We start from the raw sequence: 25,680 nt of genomic DNA on the forward strand, positions 1-25,680 counted from the left end.
GGACAGGGGGTCTGGAAACATTGGACCCAATTAAAGCTGTATGAAGACAAATGAACTAAAGATACCGTTTTCGTTCGTTCAAATTCCACAGTCACCAGGACCAGATCTACTATCAAGACGTCGGAACAAACTACTTTTAATTTGATTGCCTGTTTATTTTCTGTATATACTATAACTGTAAAAATACTGTTGTAAAAAAAAACGATATGGGAACAGGGACATATTTGATGATAGCCATGACCATTGTAAATACGCTCCAACATATGGGGGTTAGGGGACCAGAACCACCAATCATGGAAGGAAACCTATTCCTGAAAACACACATCCAGATCTATGGGAATAGGACCGCTTGTTACCCTTCAGCACGATCAGTAAACTCCCTATTCATCGCAACACCAGGGTGGCTCCCACAAGAGTTATTCACGATTGACACATCGGGGGCACCCTGCAAGGAACATATTGGGTCCTTTAAACAAGGGATACAAGGAAGGTGTGTAGAGCTCACTGAGCCGGGAATTCTAGGGGTGATGGGACCCCAACGGGAGGAGACACATGGGAACTACCCACAATGTTTTAAGGGAGAGGGATGGGGGTGCGTGCATGCCTTTGTCCCTAAAAATGATTCGTGCGCTGAGGCACATTGTGCTCTCCAGGAGTGCCGGGTCCAGGAAGGACACTTCACTTGTGACTGCAAGCAACAAAAATGCATTGCAGTCACCGCGGGTAGGCAGCTTATGTGTGGCAAGTGCAACGGCACCCACGTAAGCTCAGCCTCGGGGACATACCCATTTGATTCTCACCAAGGGGTACAATCAAGTGGACAGTCCCGGGGGAGGGAAGGTTCCACAACATGGGACCATGTGGTCAAACGACCCCGGGGTAATGCATGTTATCGGGTTAAAGAAGGTTATGTGTTTTTATTCAAAAATGTATACATGACGGCCACAGACAGGCCTCCAAGGTTCTTTTCCGTAGGGACAATCAGACCTCTCACGGTTCCGTGCCCAAGCGAAGGGCATGTCCAGAAACGCATAGTGACCAGGGCCATCAGCGCAGAATTCTGCGCCGACTGGCAGGCCCCTGTCACATTAGGATCTTCTTTGGGGTATGGATTTCTGGGGACACTATCCCTCGGGGGCGCCGCAGGGGTGATCAGCGCCAGTAATAGGAATTTCTTCATATGTGGACTGACCATTTTAGGAAACAGCACCCTACAAGCACTGGGTGCAATTGACCAAGAACTCGCAGAACTCAGACTGTACACACAGGATACGAGATATGCAGTAGACTATCAGCTAGCCAGACAAGGAGGGGTATGCACCATCATCAAAGGAAAATGCATCACATATGTACACGACGAGACATTAAACATAACAGCAGCCATGTCCGGGATACAAAAGCAATTGGATAGCTTTAAACAGGGATTTACAGGGACTGATGGGTGGTTAGGGTGGCTGTTTAACACAGTTTGGGGAGCATACATTATGAAGGGATTAATTTTAGTAGTAGCCATCCTGTTCACACTCTGCCTGGGCTTAACCTGTATTAAAGTGATATGTGAAAATATTGCATCAAGAATGCTGCCCACTGCCAGTATCCAGATGCAAGAATTTAACCACAACACAGAGGAAGAGGAACAACGGCAAGGACGACATCTGTACAAGTCACTGTACCTCTGAAGATCGTCCATGGGGGGTCAGCCATGAATGGGACCCCCTGGACGAGAGGAGGGACTGAAGTAGGCCATTTTCCAAAAGCCATATTTTTATTATCTCATCAATATTCACCTCATTAAACATATTCATTTATTGGACTGATTGGCACCATTCATAACGTGCCCACAATGCAGAGGGGAACACCCGAATGGACATTCGTTTAAATCCCCCTCTGCACAGCTGAGAGACCTTTAATTTCAAAGCCGACAAAAGATCCTTATTCTGCCCAGCAACAGCACGAAGCTGCATTTTAAACCGACCCTTGGCCAGAAGATCGGGATATCTGCGAGTCAAGACCTGGAGTGGGTTATATGGCATAACCGGACTGTCAATAAAATATTACAGGAATAAAATGGCCAAGGCAGGCAAAGAAACTTAATAAACCAGGATAAAAAGAATAAAAGATTAGATTAAATCCCCCTACACACAGCAGGACAAAATGACATTAACACCTAATCTCGCAAGCATAGAATACAGACACAAAACAGTAGAGGTCGATGTAGATAAGGGGACACATCGAGAGGATAATGGGAAACACATTAAAACACCGGGCCAAGAACAGGCAGTCCCATTAACACGGACACACACCATATAGATGCAAATTGACAAGTCTCTCAGGGAACTTCCTGACCAGACAGGCCACTTTATAAGTATTGTAAAAATGTATGAGCAAATGTTCCCGCTCGAATTTGGATCCCTATAAATATCCAGAGCAAATGTATAACTATTGAGATCAACGTGGCCAAGCACTGTTTCTAAGCTGGCTACAGGGGTCTCCCTGGGTTCCCAGTAATTGTACAATAAAGAAAAACGCTTTGAAAATTACCTTGCGACTCGACTCCTTGAATGCACTGGTACAAGGGATTTTTCCCTACAACATTGGGATCAGGAAAAAGAAGGGTTCGGAGCCATCTGCGCTTCCATTCCCGAAGCCTGGGCTAGGACGAAATTAGATACCGGACTAACCGACACAGAACAAATGAAAGTCCCAGGACCGGAACACAAGCCCCACCGACAATACCCTATCAAGAGAGAAGTGCAAGGGGCAGTGGTAGAAATAGTCAAGGGTTTAATAGAAAAGGGAATCCTCAGGGAAACCACCAGTACCACCAATTCCCCCACATGGCCAGTTATAAAACCTGACGGGAGCTATCGGCTCACCATCGATTACACAGGTTTGAACAAGGTAACACCTAAATTACACCCCATTGTGGCAAACCCCTCGACTATTTTAAACGGATTGGCACAAGACCACAAAATTCTCACGGTGCTAGATATAGCAAATGGGTTCTGGTCCCTTCCAATGGACACAGAATCCCAAAACAAATTCGCCTTCACTGTGGGAGAGAAACAGTATCCATGGACTCGCCTCCCACAGGGATTTCATAACAGTCCTGCCATATTTCACAGAACAATGAGCGATATCCTGAGTAGGGTGAAATTGCATGAGGACAATACGGTCCTCCAGTATGTGGACGATGTGTTAATAGCGTCCAAAACAGAAGAAGGGCACAAGGCAGCCCTGTATGCAGTACTAGAAGGATTGGCAAAAACTGGGCTGAAAGTCAGCCCACATAAGGCACAAATTGCAAAACCCCAGGTCCTGTACTTAGGGCACCTAATTTCCCAGGGAATTAAAGAAATGCCCGCAGATCGCAAAACTGCAATTAAAGAAATGCCGCGACCAGTTACAGTAAGAGGGGTCCGAAAAGTTTTAGAACTATTCAATTACAGTCGGAGTTTTATCCCTGACTTCGCAAGAATCGCGGAGCCAATTCAGAGACTAGTGAAGGGAGGAAAGCCAGCCTTGGAAAGTATAGAGTGGGGGCAAGAGCAAGAGACAGCATTTGCAGAGTTGAAAGCTAGGTTAGTTTCAGCCCCAGGGCTGGGACTGCCAGATGGAAGCAAGGAGTTCCACATCTTCTGTGATAACCAGGACGGCTTCTATTCTGCCGTAGTGGCACAGACTCATGGAGATAGAAAGAGACCCGTAGGGTATTATTCAACGGCTGAGGGACCAGTAGTCACCGGGCTGCCCAGGTGCATAGCCGCCCTAGATTGTGCAGCAGGGGCTGTGAGGATAAGTGAGCCCATTGTCATGACAGGAGATATTGTGCTACACACAAAACATACATTGGTAGAAACGCTAAACACGGGCAAACTCAAAACAGTCTCGAATATAAGGAGGGCAAGGTGGGAGGCCACACTCCTACCACCTAACAAGTCAGTCACCATCATTAGGGACACGAGAGAAAACCCCGCGGAAGGGATTTTAGATATTGGGGAAGCGCACAGCTGTGGAGAAATTGACGAAGATAGCAAGGAAGGAAAGATTAGAGATGAACCCCTTCCAACAGCAGATAAGACCTTCTATGTGGATGGGTCCCGCAAATATGTATCCGGATCACCAAGGACAGGGTGGGCAGTAGTAGACCAGAACCTGGAAACCCTATAATCAGGACGGATCGACGGGGGTCAGTCCGCTCAGGTAGCAGAATTAGTTGCCCTCACCCAAGCCTTAAGATTAGCAGCAGGGAAAACAGTAAATGTGTATACAGACAGCCAATACGCGTTTGGTGTGATCCATGATTACATGTCCGCATGGGGGAGAAGGGGGTTCATTACTACAGGAGGTACCCCCATTAAACACCAACAGCAGATAAGGGCGCTGCTAGCAGCTAGTGAACAGCCTACAGAGGCCGCAGTAATTAAAATAAAAGCCCACCAGCGGGAACCCGGAAGGGACACCCCGGGGTGGATTCATTTCAAAGGGAATCAAGCCGCAGACACAGCGGCACAGCAAACACTAGAAAACAGCGACATTAAAAGCCTGCCCCTTGCAGTGATAGTGGTAGAACCGGAAGAAATTGACATACAGAAATTACATGGGGACATTCCCCAACAAGAACGAGATAGATGGGAGGAGCTGGGCGCAGCTAAAGGGACTGACGGGGTGTGGAGAAAAGATAACCGGGTATTGGCACCAGGATGTATCCAGAACACATTACTGGAACTACACCACGGACTTCCCCATACAGGCAGGGATGCAATGATACAGAGCCTGGGGAGAGAGTGGTGGTGGAAAGGATTGGGACGGGATGTGGCCGCATACTGCCGCAGATGCACTATATGTGCACAACACAACCCCGGGAAGCCCATAAAGGTAAAGATGGGACACCAACCCAGACCAAAGGGACCCTGGGAACAGATACAAATGGACTTCATGGGACCATTGCCCCCCTCTCACGGGAAAACATACTGCCTGGTAATAGTAGATCAATTCACCAGGTGGGTAGAAGCATTCCCCACAACCAATTGTACAGCCCTAACGGTAGCCAGGATTTTGGCAGCAGAAGTCATTCCCCGATGGGGGATGCCAATTCAAGTTGATTCGGACCAGGGAACACATTTCACAGGAAAGGATATGAAAAATATTTGCCAACTATTAGGAATAAAACAGAAATTTCACATCCCCTATCACCCACAAAGTTCCGGGATGGTGGAGAGGATGAATCGGACTCTAAAAATAACCATGGCAAAAGCAATGCAATCCTCAGGTAGAAATTGGGCAGAAGTCCCACCTGCAGTTCTGATGAGGCTTAGAGCGACCAGAAATCGAACTACCGGCTTGACTCCATACGAGCTGATGACCGGGCGAGCAATGCACTTACCCGAAAACATTATTACAGGCTGGACAGATGTGGGTCTGATAAAGGATAAGATCCGTCAATACACCCGAGACCTTAGCACCCAATTGAAGGGGATGCGCCGGTCCGTAATTTTAAATCAGGCACAGGTCGATACAGAGGAGGACTCAGAAATATTACCAGAGGTCCCAAAAGCCGGGAGCCGGGTCTTAACAAAAGTGCTTCCTGCAAAACCAAGATTTGCCCCAAGGTGGCACGGACCTTACGAGGTCATTATTAGCGGAGATACCTGTGCCTGTATAGATATAAGGGGACAGGGGGTCTGGAAACATTGGACCCAATTAAAGCTGTATGAAGACAAATGAACTAAAGATACCGTTTTCGTTCGTTCAAATTCCACAGTCACCAGGACCAGATCTACTATCAAGACGTCGGAACAAACTACTTTTAATTTGATTGCCTGTTTATTTTCTGTATATACTATAACTGTAAAAATACTGTTGTAAAAAAAAACGATATGGGAACAGGGACATATTTGATGATAGCCATGACCATTGTAAATACGCTCCAACATATGGGGGTTAGGGGACCAGAACCACCAATCATGGAAGGAAACCTATTCCTGAAAACACACATCCAGATCTATGGGAATAGGACCGCTTGTTACCCTTCAGCACGATCAGTAAACTCCCTATTCATCGCAACACCAGGGTGGCTCCCACAAGAGTTATTCACGATTGACACATCGGGGGCACCCTGCAAGGAACATATTGGGTACTTTAAACAAGGGATACAAGGAAGGTGTGTAGAGCTCACTGAGCCGGGAATTCTAGGGGTGATGGGACCCCAACGGGAGGAGACACATGGGAACTACCCACAATGTTTTAAGGGAGAGGGATGGGGGTGCGTGCATGCCTTTGTCCCTAAAAATGATTCGGGGTAATGCATGTTGTCGGGTTAAAGAAGGTTATGTGTTTTTATTCAAAAATGTATACATGACGGCCACAGACAGGCCTCCAAGGTTCTTTTCCGTAGGGACAATCAGACCTCTCACGGTTCCGTGCCCAAGCGAAGGGCATGTCCAGAAACGCATAGTGACCAGGGCCATCAGCGCAGAATTCTGCGCCGACTGGCAGGCCCCTGTCACATTAGGATCTTCTTTGGGGTATGGATTTCTGGGAACACTATCCCTAGGGGGCGCCGCAGGGGTGATCAGTGCCAGTAATAGGAATTTCTTCATATGTGGACTGACCATTTTAGGAAACAGCACCCGACAAGCACTGGGTGCAATTGACCAAGAACTCGCAGAACTCAGACTATACACACAGCAAACGAGATATGCAGTAGACTATCAGCTAGCCAGACAAGGAGGGGTGTGCACCACCATCAAAGGAAAATGCATCACATATGTACACGACGAGACATTAAACATAACAGCAGCCATGTCCGGGATACAAAAGCAATTGGATAGCTTTAAACAGGGATTTACAGGGACTGATGGGTGGTTAGGGTGACTGTTTAACACAGTTTGGGGAGCATACATTATGAAGGGATTAATTTTAGTAGTAGCCATCCTGTTCACACTCTGCCTGGGCTTAACCTGTATTAAAGTGATATGTGAAACTATTGCATCAAGAATGCTGCCCACTGCCAGTATCCAGATGCAAGAATTTAACCAAACCACAGAGGAAGAGGAACAACGGCAAGGACGACATCTGTACAAGTCACTGTACCTCTGAAGATCGTCCATGGGGGGTCAGCCATGAATGGGACCCCCTGGACGAGAGGAGGGACTGAAGGAGGCCATTTTCCAAAAGCCATATTTTTATTATCTCATCAATATTCACCTCATTAAACATATTCATTTATTGGACTGATTGGCACCATTCATAACGTGCCCACAATGCAGAGGGGAACACCCGAATGGACATTCGTTTAAATCCCCCTCTACACAGCTGAGAGACCTTTAATTTCAAAGCCGACAAAAGATCCTTATTCTGCCCAGCAACAGCACGAAGCTGCATTTTAAACCGACCCTTGGCCAGAAGATCGGGATATCTGCGAGTCAAGACCTGGAGTGGGTTATATGGCATAACCGGACTGTCAATAAAATATTACAGGAATAAAATGGCCAAGGCAGGCAAAGAAACTTAATAAACCAGGATAAAAAGAATAAAAGATTAGATTAAATCCCCCTACACACAGCAGGACAAAATGACATTAACACCTAATCTCGCAAGCATAGAATACAGACACAAAACAGTAGAGGTCGATGTAGATAAGGGGACACATCGAGAGGATAATGGGAAACACATTAAAACACCGGGCCAAGAACAGGCAGTCCCATTAACACGGACACACACCATATAGATGCAAATTGACAAGTCTCTCAGGGAACTTCCTGACCAGACAGGCCACTTTATAAGTATTGTAAAAATGTATGAGCAAATGTTCCCGCTCGAATTTGGATCCCTATAAATATCCAGAGCAAATGTATAACTGTTGAGATCAACGTGGCCAAGCACTGTTTCTAAGCTGGCTACAGGGGTCTCCCTGGGTTCCCAGTAATTGTACAATAAAGAAAAACGCTTTGAAAATTACCTTGCGACTCGACTCCTTGAATGCACTGGTACAAGGGATTTTTCCCTACAACATTGGGATCAGGAAAAAGAAGGGTTCAGAGCCATCTGCGCTTCCATTCCAGAAGCCTGGGCTAGGACAAAATTAGATACCGGACTAACCGACACAGAACAAATGAAAGTCCCAGGACCGGAACACAAGCCCCACCGACAATACCCTATCAAGAGAGAAGCGCAAGGGGCAGTGATAGAAATCGTCAAGGGTTTAATAGAAAAGGGAATCCTCAGGGAAACCACCAGTACCACCAATTCCCCCACATGGCCAGTTATAAAATCTGACGGGAGCTACCGGCTCACCATCGATTACACAGGTTTGAACAAGGTAACACCTAAATTACACCCCATTGTGGCAAACCCCTCGACTATTTTAAACGGATTGGCACAAGACCACAAAATTCTCACGGTGCTAGATATAGCAAATGGGTTCTGGTCCCTTCCACTGGACACAGAATCCCAAAACAAATTCGCCTTCACTGTGGGAGAGAAACAGTGTACATGGACTCGCCTCCCACAGGGATTTCATAACAGTCCTGCCATATTTCACAGAACAATGAGCGATATCCTGAGTAGGGTGAAATTGCATGAGGACAATACGGTCCTCCAGTATGTGGACGATGTGTTAATAGCATCCAAAACAGAAGAAGGGCACAAGGCAGCCCTGTATGCAGTACTAGAAGGATTGGCAAAAACTGGGCTGAAAGTCAGCCCACATAAGGCACAAATTGCAAAACCCCAGGTCCTGTACTTAGGGCACCTAATTTCCCAGGGAATTAAAGAAATGCCCGCAGATCGCAAAACTGCGATTAAAGAAATGCCGCGACCAGTTACAGTAAGAGGGGTCCGAAAAGTTTTAGAACTATTCAATTACAGTCGGAGTTTTTTCCCTGACTTCGTAAGAATCGCGGAGCCAATTCAGAGACTAGTGAAGGGAGGAAAGCCAGCCTTGGAAAGTATAGAGTGGGGACAAGAGCAAGAGACAGCATATGCAGAGTTGAAAGCTAGGTTAATTTCAGCCCCAGGGCTGGGACTGCCAGATGGAAGAAAGAAGTTCCACATCTTCTGTGATAACCAGGACGGCTTCTATTCTGCCGTAGTGGCACAGACTCATGGAGATAGAAAGAGACCCGTAGGGTATTATTCAACGGCTGAGGGACCAGTAGTCACCGGGATGCCCAGGTGCATAGCCGCCCTAGATTGTGCAGCATGGGCTGTGAGGATAAGTGAGCCCATTGTCATGACAGGAGATATTGTGCTACACACAAAACATACATTGGTAGAAACGCTAAACACGGGCAAACTCAAAACAGTCTCGAATATAAGGAGGGCAAGGTGGGAGGCCACACTCCTACCACCTAACAAGTCAGTCACCATCATTAGGGACACGGGAGAAAACCCCGCGGAAGGGATTTTAGATATTGGGGAAGCGCACAGCTGTGGAGAAATTGACGAAGATAGCAAGGAAGGAAAGATTAGAGACGATCCCCTTCCAACAGCAGATAAGACCTTCTATGTGGATGGGTCCCGCAAATATGTATCCGGATCACCAAGGACAGGGTGGGCAGTAGTAGACCAGAACCTGGAAACCCTAGAATCAGGACGGATTGACGGGGGTCAGTCCGCTCAGGTAGCAGAATTAGTTGCCCTCACCCAAGCCTTAAGATTAGCAGCAGGGAAAACAGTAAATGTGTATACAGACAGCCAATACGCGTTTGGTGTGATCCATGATTACATGTCCGCATGGGGGAGAAGGGGGTTCATTACTACAGGAGGTACCCCCATTAAACACCAACAGCAGATAAGGGCGCTGCTAGTGAACAGCCTACAGAGGCCGCAGTAATTAAAATAAAAGCCCACCAGCGGGAACCCGGAAGGGACACCCCAGGGTGGATTCATTTCAAAGGGAATCAAGCCGCAGACACAGCGGCACAGCAAACACTAGAAAACAGCGACATTAAAAGCCTGCCCCTTGCAGCGATAGTGGTAGAACCGGAAGAAATTGACATACAGAAATTACATGGGGACATTCCCCAACAAGAATGAGATAGATGGGAGGAGCTGGGCGCAGTTAAAGGGACTGACGGCGTGTGGAGAAAAGATAACCGGGTATTGGCACCAGGATGTATCCAGAACACATTACTGGAACTACACCACGGACTTCCCCATACAGGCAGGGATGCAATGATACAGAGCCTGGGGAGAGAGTGGTGGTGGAAAGGATTGAGACGGGATGTGGCTGCATACTGCCGCAGATGCACTATATGTGCACAGCACAACCCCGAGAAGCCCATAAAGGTAAAGATGGGACACCAACCCAGACCAAAGGGACCCTGGGAACAGAGACAAATGGACTTCATGGGACCATTGCCCCCCTCTCACGGGAAAACATACTGCCTGGTAATAGTAGATCAATTCACCAGGTGGGTAGAAGCATTCCCCACAACCAATTGTACAGCCCTAACGGTAGCCAGGATTTTGGCAGCAGAAGTCATTCCCCGATGGGGGATGCCAATTCAAGTTGATTCGGACCAGGGAACACATTTCACAGGAAAGGTTATGAAAAATATTTGCCAACTATTAGGAATAAAACAGAAATTTCACATCCCCTATCACCCACAAAGTTCCGGGATGGTGGAGAGGATGAATCGAACTCTAAAAATAACCATGGCAAAAGCAATGCAATCCTCAGGTAGAAATTGGACAGAAGTCCCACCTGCAGTTCTGATGAGGCTTAGAGCGACCACAAATCGAACTACCGGCTTGACTCCATACGAGCTGATGACCGGGCGAGCAATGCACTTACCCGAAAACATTATTACAGGCTGGACAGATGTGGGTCCGATAAAGGATAAGATCCGTCAATACATCCGAGACCTTAGCACCCAATTGAAGGGGATGCGCCGGTCCGTAATTTCTAATCAGGCACAGGTCGATACAGAGGAGGACTCAGAAATATTACCAGAGGTCCCAAAAGCCGGGAGCCTGGTCTTAACAAAAGTGCTTCCTGCAAAACCAGGATTTGCCCCAAGATGGCACGGACCTTACGAGGTCATTATTAGCGGAGATACCTGTGCCTGTATAGATATAAGGGGACAGGGGGTCTGGAAACATTGGACCCAATTAAAGCTGTATGAAGACAAATGAACTAAAGATACCGTTTTCGTTCGTTCAAATTCCACAGGAACCAGGACCAGATCTACTATCAAGACGTCGGAACAAACTACTTTTAATTTGATTGCCTGTTTATTTTCTGTATATACTATAACTGTAAAAATACTGTTGAAAAAAAAACGATATGGGAACAGGGACATATTTGATAATAACCATGACCATTGTAAATACGCTCCAACATACGGGGGTTAGGGGAGCAGAACCACCAATCATGGAAGGAAACCTATTCCTGAAAACACACATCCAGATCTATGGGAATAGGACCGCTTGTTACCCCTCAGCGCGATCAGTAAACTCCCTATTCATCGCAACACCAGGGTGGCTCCCACAAGAGTTATTCACTATTGACACATCGGGGGCACCCTGCAAGGAACATATTGGGTACTTTAAACAAGGGATACAAGGAAGGTGTGTAGAGCTCACTGAGCCGGGAATTCTAGGGGTATGGGACCCCAACGGGAGGAGACAGAGATAAGGAAAATGGCCGACTGGTTGTCAGGCCCATGAATATGCAAGAGGCTGGGAATAACGAGAAGGTCGAGACAGGGATAATCTAATCAACAGGAAACAAAGGAGAAACCATGACCAGCAGACAAGGAGTAAATAGCCCAGCAGCAAGACAATGAGAACAGAGATCATTCCATTCACAGACAACATCAATGACTCAGCTCGCTGATGGGATTCCAATCAGTATGACTCAGAGAACATTTTAAAGACATTAAAATGTCAATTAAGGCTGTCGGCCCTTTTGTTCCAGTCAATCGAAACTATCAATGATCAGAAACTGTTTTTGTGTGAGAGAATCACTGGTTCAGGTTTTAAAAAGGGACAAGCACGCTCTGGTCTCTCTCTTTTTTTTCTCTTCGGACCAGCATGGCAGCACCCTCCACTCTCTTCTCCTGTTCCTGCCTCTCGTTCCTCTCCAGCAATTTAAACTAGGATTGTGAGTACCCTCCGGTAATTCGCGAAGTTCCCGAGATCATCATAGTGGATGAGGCTTTGGGGAAAGGGGGGGCTTTTGCATGCACCTTTCATAGTTTAAGACACTGGTAAACTTGTGTAAAGTAAACATTTCGTTGTGTCCGTTTTAGTTTTGCTTCCATAGCTATAGTCTTATAGAGCATAAGGCATTGTGTGTTGTTTTCCTGGTGTTTGGTGATTGACCTTGATGTTTTAACAAATATATATTTCTATATATCTTTGACTTCCATTGGAGTCCGTTTTTATCTTTTCAATTTCTCACCAACGATCTCTGACCAAGTCACAATATGAAATATCCCTTACCATAATTCCAGAGTCTAGAACTGAGGGTACCCTGGGCGCTTCGAAACCGCCCACTCAGGAAAGGCTGCCAGGTAGTGGATAGGCAGCAGTTTCCTTTTCTCTCTCTTGGGAGCGCTACTCTAGTGAAGTAGACGCAAGGTGGCCGTTGTTCCATCGGCGAGAGAGAGAATCACTCGGGCATCGGTGGGGTTTGGGTAACGGAGAACCAAACCTAAAATAAGCCCAGTGGAGTTAGAAAGGAGATCCCGCTACAATGGCGACCGCGACAGGACTCCGGTGGTCTGGGATATGTGACTTATCAGAGAGGGTGAGGGAAAGAAGCAAAATGGAGGAGAGAATCTCCTCATATCTGTGGAAAAAGGTCAACCTCACCAAAACGTGGGTATTGGAGCTAATAAATACGGAGCAGCCCGTAACGGCTGCGGCCACATGGACAGAGAGCAAGGAATACACTAAAGGGTTGGAAAAGGCAGTTTGGCTAGCCTGCCTGTCCCAGCAGGTAGCCAAAATGGAAAGGAGAATTGCTGTACTGGAGAGAGAGTTGAGTAAAGTTAAGACCAGCGCCGGGGACAGCGCTAGAGCGGAGGAACAGTTATTTAATGAATTAACTGATGCGAGGCAGTGCATCCTACAAGCTAGCGAGTCACACCGATACGAAAAGGAATTCCTCCAATGGCAGGTAGTTGAGGCAAAGGAGAGTGAACGGAAGGCCCAGGAACTCCTGGCTCAAGGTGCGCAGAGGTACAAGGAGCTGGAAGGGAGGTTCAGGGACATCCAGGCAGCGTACAGGGTGGCTTGCGACGGGTTAGGTGATGGCGAGCATGGGCCGTGCCAGGCACGGATAGAAGAGCAGCCGACAGAAATGATTGTGATGAGGTGGAGCCGATTTTTCCACATTATACAATAGATGACACGGGCAGGGTAAGGGACTCACTCATGGCAATTATAACAGAGGGGTTGGCCAGGGCAGATAGGGCAGAGGAGGTGGTCACTGCATTGCCAGGGGAGGTGACTGTCAGGGCAGTCACAGGCAGAGAGGGGTTCGGGTCAGCTTCAGGAGAAAGTGTTTTCAGTGGAATCACAGAAAATAGGTGAGTTGGTACAGAGGCTGGATCAGAGCGGGGGAAGGTCGCTCTTGTGGGGGAATTAGTCGGGCCAGTAACACGGGGGGAGCTGCTGAGGGGAGCTACAGAATTGGATTTGGTCAGGTTGATTATACAGCAGTACGGAGGTGGGTTATCTACAGCAGGAGAGGTAGACATCGCAGTGTTGTCTGTTACGTCACCAATGTCTGTGATAGGAGCAGTGGTCGGAGATACAACATGCAAGGTTTGTTCCTGGAGATTATTTATTCTTTGGGTTTTCTTGATGGATTTCACACGGCTGCAATATAAACAAGGAAAATAAAAGTTATAAAGTTGACTTGTATTTCTTCATATTAGAATCATAGAATCCCTACAGTGCAGAAGGAGGCCATTCGGCCCATCGAGTCTGCACCGACCACAATCCCACCCAGGCTACTCCCACATATTTTACCCGCTAATCCCTCTAACCTCTGCATCTCAGGACTCTAAGGGGCAATTTTTTTTTTAACCTGGCCAATCAACCTAACCCGCACATCTTTGGACTGTGGGAGGAAACCGGAGCACTCGGAGGAAACCCACGCAGACACAAGGAGAATGTGCAAACTCCACACAGACAGTGACCCGAGCCGGGAATCGAACCTGGGACCCTGGAGCTGTGAAGCAGCAGTGCTAACCACTGTGCTACCGTGCCGCCCCACTGTGTTTACCCCAGTCCAACGCCGGCATCTCCGCATCATAATTGGGCGGCATGGTAGCACAGTGGTTAGCACTGCTGCTTCACAGCTCCAGGGTCCCGGGTTCGATTCCCGGCTCGGGTCACTGTCTGTATGGAGTTTGCACATTCTCCTCGTGTCTGCGTGGGTTTTCTCCAGGTGCTCCGGTTTCCTCCCACAGTCCAAATATGTGCGGGTTAGGTTGATTGGCCAGGTTAAAAATTGCCCCTTAGTGTCCTGAGATGCGTAGATTAGTGGGTAAAATATGTGGGGGTAGGGCCTGGGTGGGATTGTGGTCGGTGCAGACTTGATGGGCCGAATGGCCTCCTTCTGTACTGTAGGGTTTCTATGATTCTATGATAATTATTACCAACCCATCCATAATTGCCTTGAAAAAGTGGTTCAATTCTCAACATCTGCTTCTTTGCAGCAGGCTGATACAGCTGTGAGGCTTCTCCAGAGGGCAGGTGTTGACACACTGGTGTTAGCCTGGACTCACATTTTGGACAGATCTCAGGCAGTGAGTTACTGCGGTGGGTGTGAGATGGCACACACTGCAGTTGCAAAGGAGGTGGGTGTTGAAGGAGATGGATGCTCCTCTGATGAGCAGCCTGCTTTGCGCTTGATGGTGTCGAGCCTCTTAAGAGCTGTGTCAGCCAAAGGTGACCCCGCTAAGCAGACATGAGGACTAATCTTTAGCGAGACATTCTGATCTGAAGATTGCAGCACATCTTGTGAAGTGACTCTCAGTCGGAAAGCCTCATGAAGGCACCCTATTTACAGGCTAACACCAGACTCTGTCTGTGGCAGCTGAGGCCTCATTACTGGAACTTGCTCCCCACCCCAGAAACCCAAGGGCTAGTTGATGTGGGACTGATCAAACAAACTGCTTTACCCCGGTTGGGGTCAAATTTCATTGCAGCTGTACTCTTCCTGGAAGCGTAGAGTATTTCTTCACACTCCAAAGCTGTAGATGGCACAATAGCTTCGAGATACATACCCCTAACTCACCCTCATGCCAAAGTCAAATGTAAAAGTTGGGGTCTAGGCTAACTTTGTAACATACCTTGGAGTTTCTGATCTGGTCCCTAACAACCTTCAAAATAAAATTTAAGGAATTAAAATTGAATGCCAGTTCCATTTTGTTAGGGGGAGCATTCTAACCATTTAGCCCCAAAGATGTGCGGGTTAGATGGATTGGCCATGCTAAATTGACCCTAGTGTCAGGGGGATTAGCAGAGTAAATGAGGGTTACGAGAATAGGGCCTGGGTGGGATTGTGGTCGGTGCAGACTCGATGGGCCAAATGGCCTCTTTCTGTACTATAGGTGATTCTAGTGTTGCTGGAAGAGTAGAGCTTCACTCATTGAGAGTGCACACCTGGAATTCAGGGACAGATGTCAGTACAGCCAGTCTCATTTTCCACCCATTAAAAATAACAGACAGAAAATCATGCTGCCCCGTGATGGAGTTGAGTTCCTGATGTGGGCTCATATAATCCACACTGCTGTGCGCTAAATCATAAAACTCTTTAATTATTTTTGTCATTTTAAAGGCCAGTTTTTAATATTTGCGTGCATATTTTGTATACAAAATAACTGGTACAGCAGACAGTCCCACACACAGGCTGTACTCGGCAACAAACATGAGAAAACATACAATATTCACCTTCCGGAGATATTATTCTGATCACTCACACTGTCCTATAATCCACCGTCCTTTACTCACAGTGTTGAGCCCACGCCATGTTTTAAAAGTATTATACATTCAAATAATAAAAATCAACAAATAACACTGATTAACCTTCATTTCCTTTTTGAAAGCAGAACTCACCTTGCTGGCAGAGGGCTGAACAGCATCAGATAGAAGTTCTTCAAACATCCGCGGTTGAAAGGATTTGGTACAAATTTGTACATACGGGTACGCTGTCAACAACAAACGTTCAAACAGTTTCAGTCCCCGGAACCAAACAAGAATTGGTAGCAAAATACCAACCAGAAACTTTATGTGTGTACAAGAGGTTCGTAATTACAATTTGATGGCATGTCTGGATCAATTTATGTTGTCTTATTTAAAAATTAATTTATAGGACATGGGCATCGCTGACTAGGCCAGCATTTATTGCCTATCCCTAGTTGAAGGTGGTGGTGAGTTGCCTTCTTGAGCTGCTGCAGTCCCAGAGGTGCAACCACCGTGCTGTTAGGGAGGATTTTGACCCAGCGATTGTGAAGGAAACGGCAATATATTTCCAAGGCAGGATGGTGAGTGACTTGAACGGGAACCTCCAGAAGGTAACATCTTTTAAGGCAATATCATTTTTTTAATATTTCCATTTGTTTTGGTGATGTTAATGCAACAAAGAATAACGAGACATCCTGAACAGAGAAATAGCATGATGCAATGTGAAAAGTTTCAAAGAACAGTGACCAAGTAGCAGGACACGGCATGTTTGCTCTTATCCTCCATACACTGCGTCTTATAGATTGTAACTGGGTAGATGACAAAACAAGATCAAACTCTTCCCCCACTCTATCACTCAGACATACATCTCTATGGCTGGTTGACGCGTGCATTCGCTGAGAGACTGAACCCTCTGACAGACAGTGAAGTGCAACCAGGAGTAAAGCAGGAGAAAAATATCACATGAAAAAAGAGATGTAAAAGGGGGGAGGGGAGGGGGGAGAGAATACCGAGTGAAGGAGAAAAATACTTTGTTAAATATGTTCAAGAGGGAACTGAACGCGGCCCTTGTGGCTAAAAGGACCAAGGGGTATAGAGAGAAAATGGGAGTGGGATATTGAAAGCGTATGATCAACCATGATCATATTGAATGGAGGTGCAGGCTCAAAGGGCCGAATGGCCTCCTCCTGTGCCTAATTTCTATGTTTCTAATGTAATAAAAGCAGAAATTACATCTACAAAAAGCAAATAGTGAAAATTGAGAAAATAACTATTTAGGTAAAGGGTCAGGTTGATCAAATTGGAAATTGAACAAGTTTTCCAATGATAAATGGTACATTCAAACCAACAGATATTTCCAAGTTGTACTTGTAGAGGTGTGGCAGAAAGACCTTTTTCTCTTTTAGGGGATGAGGTATTGCTGGCAAGGCCAGTATTTGTTACCCATCTCTAGTTGCCTTTAACTGAATGGCTTGCTCAACCACTTCAGAGGGCGTTTAAGGGTCAACCACAATTACTAAAACAGGAAATGCTGGAAAATCTCAGCAGGTCTGACAGTATCTGTGGGGAGAGAATACAGCCAACGTTTTGAGTCTGGATGACCCTTCGTCAGAGTCAACCACATTGCTGTGTATCTGGAGTCACATGTAGGTCAGACCAGGTAAGGACGGCAGATTTCCTTCTCTAAAGGACTTTGTGAACAAGATGGGCTTTTATGACAATCAATGATAGCTTAATCATTCCAAATTTATTAATTGAATTTAAATTTCGCCAGCTGCCATGGTGGGATTTGAAGCCATGTCCCCAGATAACTAGGTTGGGCCTCAGGATGACTAGGCCAGTGATATTGCTAATATGCTGTCACCTCCACCAAACTCACAGCACAAAAAATTGTCATTCATCTCAACGTCTCCATGGCAACATTTACGGTCCACACAAGCCTCCTTAAACTCTTCTTCAAGTCATTCTTGTAGCATTATCTCCCATCCTTGTTTCCCTCCTGTCTGTATCTAGTTTCCTCTTCAATGAATCTAGGCTATTCACTTCAACTATTCCTTCTGGAAGTGACTACATATTCTCCAGACTCTCCGTAAATAAATTTATTTAAATATTGGGAAGATTGAAACGATTGTTTTCGATCCCTGCACAACCTCAGCTCCTTCCTCGCTGACTGCACCCCCCTCTCTCGGGTAACCCTCTGAGGCTCAACCAGACTGTTGACAAACACAGCACGGAATTCTCCGATCTCGCCCGCGGCTGGGATTCTCCGATCTCGCCCGCGGCTGGGATTCTCCAGACCCGCTGTTGTGAATGGAGATTTGGCTGAATTTGCCAAATGCTCCGTTCTCGCTGGCAGCGGTAGTGGGCGGTGAGAGATCAGGGAATTCCAGCCTTTGTCTCGTATGACCCGGAGATGCAGTTCAACTACATATCCTCACCATCAATAAGATCGCCTGTTTCCACCACTGTAATATCGACTAATTCCATTCCTTCCTCAGCTCATCCGTTGATGAAAGCTTCATGCAAGCCTTTACTATCTCTAGACTTGACTGTCCCAGTGCATTCCTGGCTGAGCTCCCACATTCTACACAGGGTAACTGGGGAAATCTCAGTTACCTGTGTCCTTACACCTTCCAAGCCCCATTCACCCATCACCCTAGAGCTCATTGACCTTTGATTAAGCAAGGCCTCGATCTCAAATCCTTATCCTTGCTTTTCAAACCCTCCTTAGTTTTGCTTGTCTTCCTATCTCTGTAACCTTCTCCAGCCCCTACACCCCTCCCTATCTCTGTAACCTTCTCCAGCCCTTACACCCTCCCTATCTCTGTAATCTCCTCCAGCCCCTACATCCCTCCCGATCTCAGTAACCCCCTCCAGCCCCTACACCCCTCCGTATCTCTGTAACCTTTTCCAGCCCCTACACCCCTCCCCATTACTGTAACCTCCTCCAGCCCCTACACCCCTCCCTATCCCTGTAACATTTTCAAGCCTCTACACCCCCTCCTATCTCTGTAACCTCCTCCAGCCCCTACACCCCTCCCTATCTCTGTAACCTCCTCCAGCCCCTACATCCCCTCCCCATCTCTGTAACCTCCTCCAACCCCTACACCCCTCCCTATCTCTGTAACCTCCTCCAGCCCCTACATCCCCTCCCCATCTCTGTAACCTCCTCCAGCCCCTTCCCCCCTCCCTATCTCTGTAACCTTTTCCAACCCCTACACCCCTCCCTATCTCTGTAATCTCCTCCATCCTCACAAATCGCCGAGATATCTGCACTCCTCTAACTCTGGCCCTTGGACATCCCCAATTTGAATCGCTCCATCTCTGATGGTCAAGTCTTTAGCTGCCTGGACCCCAAGCTCGGGAACTCTGATCTTAGACATCTCCTTCTCCCTCCCCTCCTCTGATGCTCCTTGAAGGCTCTCCCGAGAAGCTTTTGTCCTAACAGCTACTGAAGTGGCTCGGTGTCAAACCTGGTTTGAGAATCGCTCCTGAGAGATGCCCTGGAATGTTTTACTGGATTTAAGCGCTGTATAAATGCAAGCTATTGTTGTATGCAATTTTACATCTGTACATTATGTCTACTCGTGCAATTGTTTGACCTTTGTCTGTGTTTACCTGCTCAAAGGTGTTCGTTCCTCTTGCCACAAGGTAAGAGTGAAATCCAAAAAAATAAGTTAAAAAAAAGGAAAACATTCCAGACAAACAGAGAAGAATAAGGCTGCAAAAAAGTGATTAAGGAAAACAGGTCAGCATTGAGCATCATAATAATCAAATGAATGGTTAAGGGAAAGACACTTTGCAGATTCCCTTCCATGGGTATTTATAAACTACATATAAATCAGTAACTCATGAACCAAAATTGTGTAAAAATTGAATCAACAGAAAACTCAACTCTCAGAAATTAAAAAAACACATTAAAAATCTCAATATCAAGCTCCAATGTATTTGAAATTCAACTCTGCAGTTTAAGGCCATCAGGGAACATAGCACCATGAAGCACCAGGCCTCAGACCGACAAGCCGAGCTTCCTTTCCAGCCTAACTTTTTAAAATTAATTATTCCATCATTTATTGCCCATCCCTAATTGCCCTCGAGGAGGTGAAGGTGAGCAGCCTTCTTGAACCGCTGCAATCTATCTGGTGTAGGTACACCCGTGGTGCTGATAGCATGGGATTCCCAGGATTTTGACCCAGGGAGAGTGAAGGAACGGTGATGGATTTGCAAGTGAGGATGATGAGTGGTTTGAAGGGGAATTTGCAGGTGGTGTTGCTCCTGTGCATCCATTGCCCTTGTCCTTCCAGGTGGTTGAGATTGAGGGTTTAGAAGGCGCTGTCTAAGAAGCTGAGTTGCTGCAGTGCATCTTGTAGATGGTACACATGGCTGCCACTGTGTGTCAGTGGTGGAGGGGATGAGTGTTCAACGTAGTAGATAGGGTGCCAATCAAGGAGGCTGCTTTGTCCTGGATGGTGTTGAGCTTCTTGAGTGTTGTTGGAGCCACACTCATCCAGGCAAGTGGAGAATGTTCCATCACACTCCAAGAACGAGGGATGAGGATCTCTGTCCTGTGTATGTGTTTAGAGGGGTGGGGATGGGGGGGTGGGTCGGGGGGGGAGAGGTGAAATCTGCTGTGAATCCTACTGAAGGTCGCCAACCTTTTTTTTTGAATGACATGGTTAAAGTCCCTGCTTTGTGCAACCAATCACAATGTGGCTGATTCCACTATGAAATGAAACTCTTTAAAATCTAAACACCCTGAATCTCCACGCCGTAGCCCATAGCAACACCACATTTCACAAATGCATCAGGCTCCCTCACAAATCAACATAAAGATAAACACGGTAAAAAAAAATAACCCCAGGACTTGATGGCCAAGGACAGCTCGTTCATAACACAACCAAACGGGTTGAGTGTCAATCTGAAAATCCTTTTAACACACCAATGGTAAGAGCGGGAGAGACTTCTGGTCAGCCATTGAGGCAAATTGCATCATAATGTTAGATAGATACATGAGAGAGAAAGGAATAAGAGGATAGGTTGATACATGAAATGATGTAAAGGTGGGAGGAGACTCATGCAGAGCAGAAACATTGAATAGCCCATTTCTGTGAAGCTTTATGCTGTTACCAGTAAATAATTCAATCTCGGCCTTTTGGCTAAGATCAAGTGTGGTCTGGTGATGCTGCACTTGGTTGAGGCCATTGGATTGCATTTAAGCTTCATTTTCATATGAAGCAATTTTTTAAAACGGCATCTCGGCCTTTTGGCTAAGATGCAAATGAGATCAAGCCTGGGGGGAGCAGAGATGTCTGCCTACTCCAATCAGCTTGGCTCATGTAGATCAGGCCCAAGACAGGGTAGAGGATTGCATGCCCTGTCTTGTCAGCCTGGATCGCAAATGTCTCAACTTGTTGAGACTCTGAATTGGACTTGATTTGATTGAATTGGAAAAGTACAAAAAAAAATAACTATGCAATGTCCGCTCCATCGTAATGGAATCCACTGTAACAAGGCTCTTGGAATTGCTACTTGTTCCCATTTAACTTCCTTAGAGTTCCAATAAAAGGATACGTGACGATCTTTTCGATTGTATAATGCTCGTGAATGTTCAAAGATATGTAGGTCAAGCAGAAACCGAACATTGAAAGATGAAAGAACACCAAGGAAAGCAGTAAAATGAAGAAGAAGCGGTAATTTCGTTTTCCAATGCAGGTATTTATCAAAACGCAGTGATGATCCAGCTCCTGTTGAATGAATATTTGAAAATGTCATTACACAGTGCTGTAAGTTTCATACCTTCATTCATTTTTTAATTACTTCTCTTCCATGTGAACACATAACTTTCTCCGTTACAATTTATTTCATTCTCACTATATTCAATTTTAATTAAACTTTTTTCCATTTTCAGGATAAGACAGACTACAAGGAAATTGCACAGATTTGTACTGGCAACCTGATATCGCACTGAAGGAAACCAACAGGCCACTCAATATCAAATGAGGACAAGGCACAGACATATCCGATCCAATTCACCACACAATGTCCTCCATGCTCTCACCAATATCTTTTCCCAAAGGTAGAGGTGTCTAAAACTAGAGGGCTTAGGTTTAAGGTGAGAGGGGAGAGATACAAAAGGGTCCAGAGGGGCAATTTTTTCACACAGAATGGTGAGTGTCTGGAACAAGCTGCCAGAGGTAGTAGTAGAGGCGGGTACAACTTTGTCTTTTAAAAAGCATTTCGACAGTCACATGGGCAAGACGGGATTAGAGGGGTATGGGCCAAATGTGGGCAATTGGGACTCGCTTAGGGGCTAAAGAAAGGGCGGCATGGACAAGTTGGGTCAAAGGGCCTGTTTCCAAGCTGTAAACCTCTATGACCTAGGGGATTGTGCCAAAGTTGGAAGAACTATCCTACAGGTTAGTGAAGTGACAGCTCAGCATAGACAGGTTCCCTGAATCATATCCATCAGCCCAAGTTGCAGACTCCACCATCCCTGGGCATATCCCGTCCCCTCGGAAGAACAGAAACACCAGCGACAGGGTTACAGCGTTATATAGTTGGGCCCCATCAGTGCTCGACATTGGCTTCAAGAAGTCTTTTGGCATCAAGTCAAAGGTTGACAAGAAAGCCTCCTGCTGATTACCATCTACCCCTCTGCCCTCAGGGAGGCACGGTAGCACAGTGGTTAGCACTGCTGCCTCACAGCACCAGGGACCCGGATTCGATTCCCTGCTTGGGTCACTGTCTGTGTGGAGTTTGCACGTTCTCCCCATGTCTGCGTGGGTTTCCTCCGGGTGCTCCGGTTTCCTCCCATTGTCCAAAGATGTGCAGGTTAGATGGAGTGGCCATGCTAAATTGACCCTTAGTTTCAGGGGGCTTGACAGTGGGGGTTACAGGGATATGCTCTCGGTGGGATTGTTGTCGGTGCAGGCTCGATGGCCACATGGCCTCCTTCTGCACTGTAGGGATTTCTATGATAAATATCAAGGCTACTCAAGCTGGTCAAGGACTGGTATTCTGTGGTGAGCTCCGGACTCCCCAAAGCCACTTCACCACCTACAAGGCACAAGTCAGGGGTGTGCTGGAGTGCTCTCAACTCACTCGGATGCGTGCAGCTGCAACAACACAAGCGGCTCAACACCATCCAGGGCAAAGCAGTCTCTTTAATGGGTCCCTTGTCAGCCTGCCCCTGGGGTTTGAGAACAGGCCTTGTTCACAGTAGTCAGCGTTGGCTTAAGGGGATGTTCCCGAGAAATGTCCAGACAGAGAGACCCCCCCCCACCAGATGTGTCAAGGCTCTCCACGGAACAAAGAGTGTTCAGCGTGTCTTGCTGATGGCCTTGTTGCTTTGCAGGCCAATATTCAGGTTTTGGGACATTTTAACCACTGCTCTCTTTGGGAGCTCTGCCCCAGAGCAATGGCAGGGCATGAAAATGGCCCAGGCAGGAAACCTACACCCACCCATCTTTCAGCAGCTGAAGGAGGCAGAGGGCAAATGAGTTCCTGGCTTTGTGGTTGATCTTTCAGAACTCTAAGCAGCCCAGTCGAGATGGGCAATGGTCCATACCTGGAACCAACCGACCTGTTTAAAAGTAGATACAAAATAACAACGACACAAAACGTTGTAGCAACTTTTACCTCCACACAAACATTACACGTGTAGCAGTGTCGACAGCGCAGAGGCCGAAAGAATCGACAGACATGGCACCATTTCTTTATGAAGGTGACCCCGTTGATTGTCACTTCTTCTGCCTCCAGTAAATAGTTTGGGTCATCAGGATCTACAACAAAAGAAAACACTGAGAATCGTGCAGTCACTGGTCATTCATTCCATTGTACCTGTCCCAGCTCTTTGAAAGAGCCATTGAATTAGCCTTACCCCCCACCCCCGCTCTAGCCCCATTACCATTCAAAGGTTTTCTTTTCAAGGGTTTATCCCAATTCCCTTTTGAAAATTGTGAGAAGTCTCACCACACCAGGTTAAAGGCCAGCAGGTTTATTTGGAATCATGAGCTTTCGGAGCGCTGCTCCTTCACCAGGTGTCACACTATGTGTAACCCCCACCATTTGGCCTGGGTTTGCAAAATCCTACTCATCTCCTGGCTTGAGACAATTCACATCTCTTTAACCTGTGATTAACCCTCTCTCCACTCACACTGTCTGTACCAGTAAAGACTTGATTACCTGAAAGGACTCGCATTCCAACCATTGTCTTGCAATTGTGTCTCTGTCTATATATGCCGTGTTTGTGAAACCTACCTCTTCACTCACCTGATGAAGGAGCAGTGCACTGAAAGCTCATGATTCCAAATAAACCTGTTGGATTTTAACCTGGTGTTGTGAGACTTCTTACTGTGCCCACCCCAGTCCAACGCCGGCATCTCCACATCATGGCTTTCGAAAATTACTACTGTTGTGATGAACAAGTGACTGGAAAACCAAAAATGAGGTGAATACAAAGCTGCCTAGTGTGTCGGAAGAAGGAGGAGGAGGAGGAGGTAGAAGTGGAAAAGCAACAAGTTTGCTGCTCAGTGTTTGCCACTGACCACCCTTGGCTTATCTCTTCTCTCAACCTGTCTGTTTCTCACCCCCTCGTTTATGTTTATTTCCTGGCATTTGCAACCCCGTCACTACTGAGGCAGACGGTCATATTTTTCAGATTTGTTTTGTCGGGAGTACTCGAATCGAATCGAATCGATGCATCCAAATTTTTCATTTGTTATTTTGCACCCTGTCACGGCTCGTCTTTTCGATATATATTTACCAAGGGCTTCTGTCTTCTTAATTTCCTCCGTCTCCCTGGGTCCCTGTCCTACCTTTCCCCTTCTCTCGACTTTATTGATGAGTAAAACTGTTAGTAACAGACTGACTTCCTTTACAAATCCCCCACATGCTGATGCTGCAAGAAAGCAGTGATATTACTGCATGGAGGCGCTCACAAATTTTTCACAACTTCTCAAGCAACATGGGTACATCTGTTTTGTTTTTTCTCTCTTTTGTTCTGGCTGAGGGAGGTAATAGCTTCAGAATTGCCTACGTCTGTCTGCAGACAACTTTCTGAAAGTTTTGGGCCACAAAGCTGTTTCTACCTTTCAAGAAGTGCACTCTAGATCACAACAGACTTCTATTTATTGACTACAGCTCAGCCTTCAACCACGACAAAAACTCATCTCCAAACTCTGTGGCCTCGGGCTCGGCCCCTCCCTCTGCGACTGGATCCTGAACTTCCGAACCCACAGACCGTAATCAATAAAGATAGGCAACAACACCTCCTCCATGATCATCCTCAACACCTGTGCTATACCGTTCTTTTGAACAGGAGTACCTCCCCCCCTCCGCCCCCCCCCCCCCCCCCCGCCCCCCCCCCCCCCCCCCCCCCCCCCGCCAACAAACCTCTGCCCTTCTGAGCCTGCTTTCAAAGATTTGTGTTCATTTCTGTTCATACACTCCCTTTTAAAATTCCACAACACAACGTCAGGACAAGGCCCAAAATTAGAGCCTGTGGATTATTTGGAGGAGCACGTTTTGCAACATCCAGTGAGTCACATCCTTCCATCAATTCCGCAGTTCAGCCACAGTGACTCCATTCCAGTTTGTATTTATCTTAAACGCTCCAGGCGACATTACCTCTGCGGATAATTCCGGGATTCGTAAAGATGCAAGAGAAGTAGCTAATGCAGCAGCTTATGAAAAAGATTGCTTGAATGATCAATGTTGCCATTGAAATGTTGTGAAGTAGCCACATACATC

This window comes from Mustelus asterias, chromosome 1, assembly GCF_964213995.1.
Source record: "Mustelus asterias chromosome 1, sMusAst1.hap1.1, whole genome shotgun sequence".
Lineage (NCBI taxonomy): Eukaryota > Metazoa > Chordata > Chondrichthyes > Carcharhiniformes > Triakidae > Mustelus > Mustelus asterias.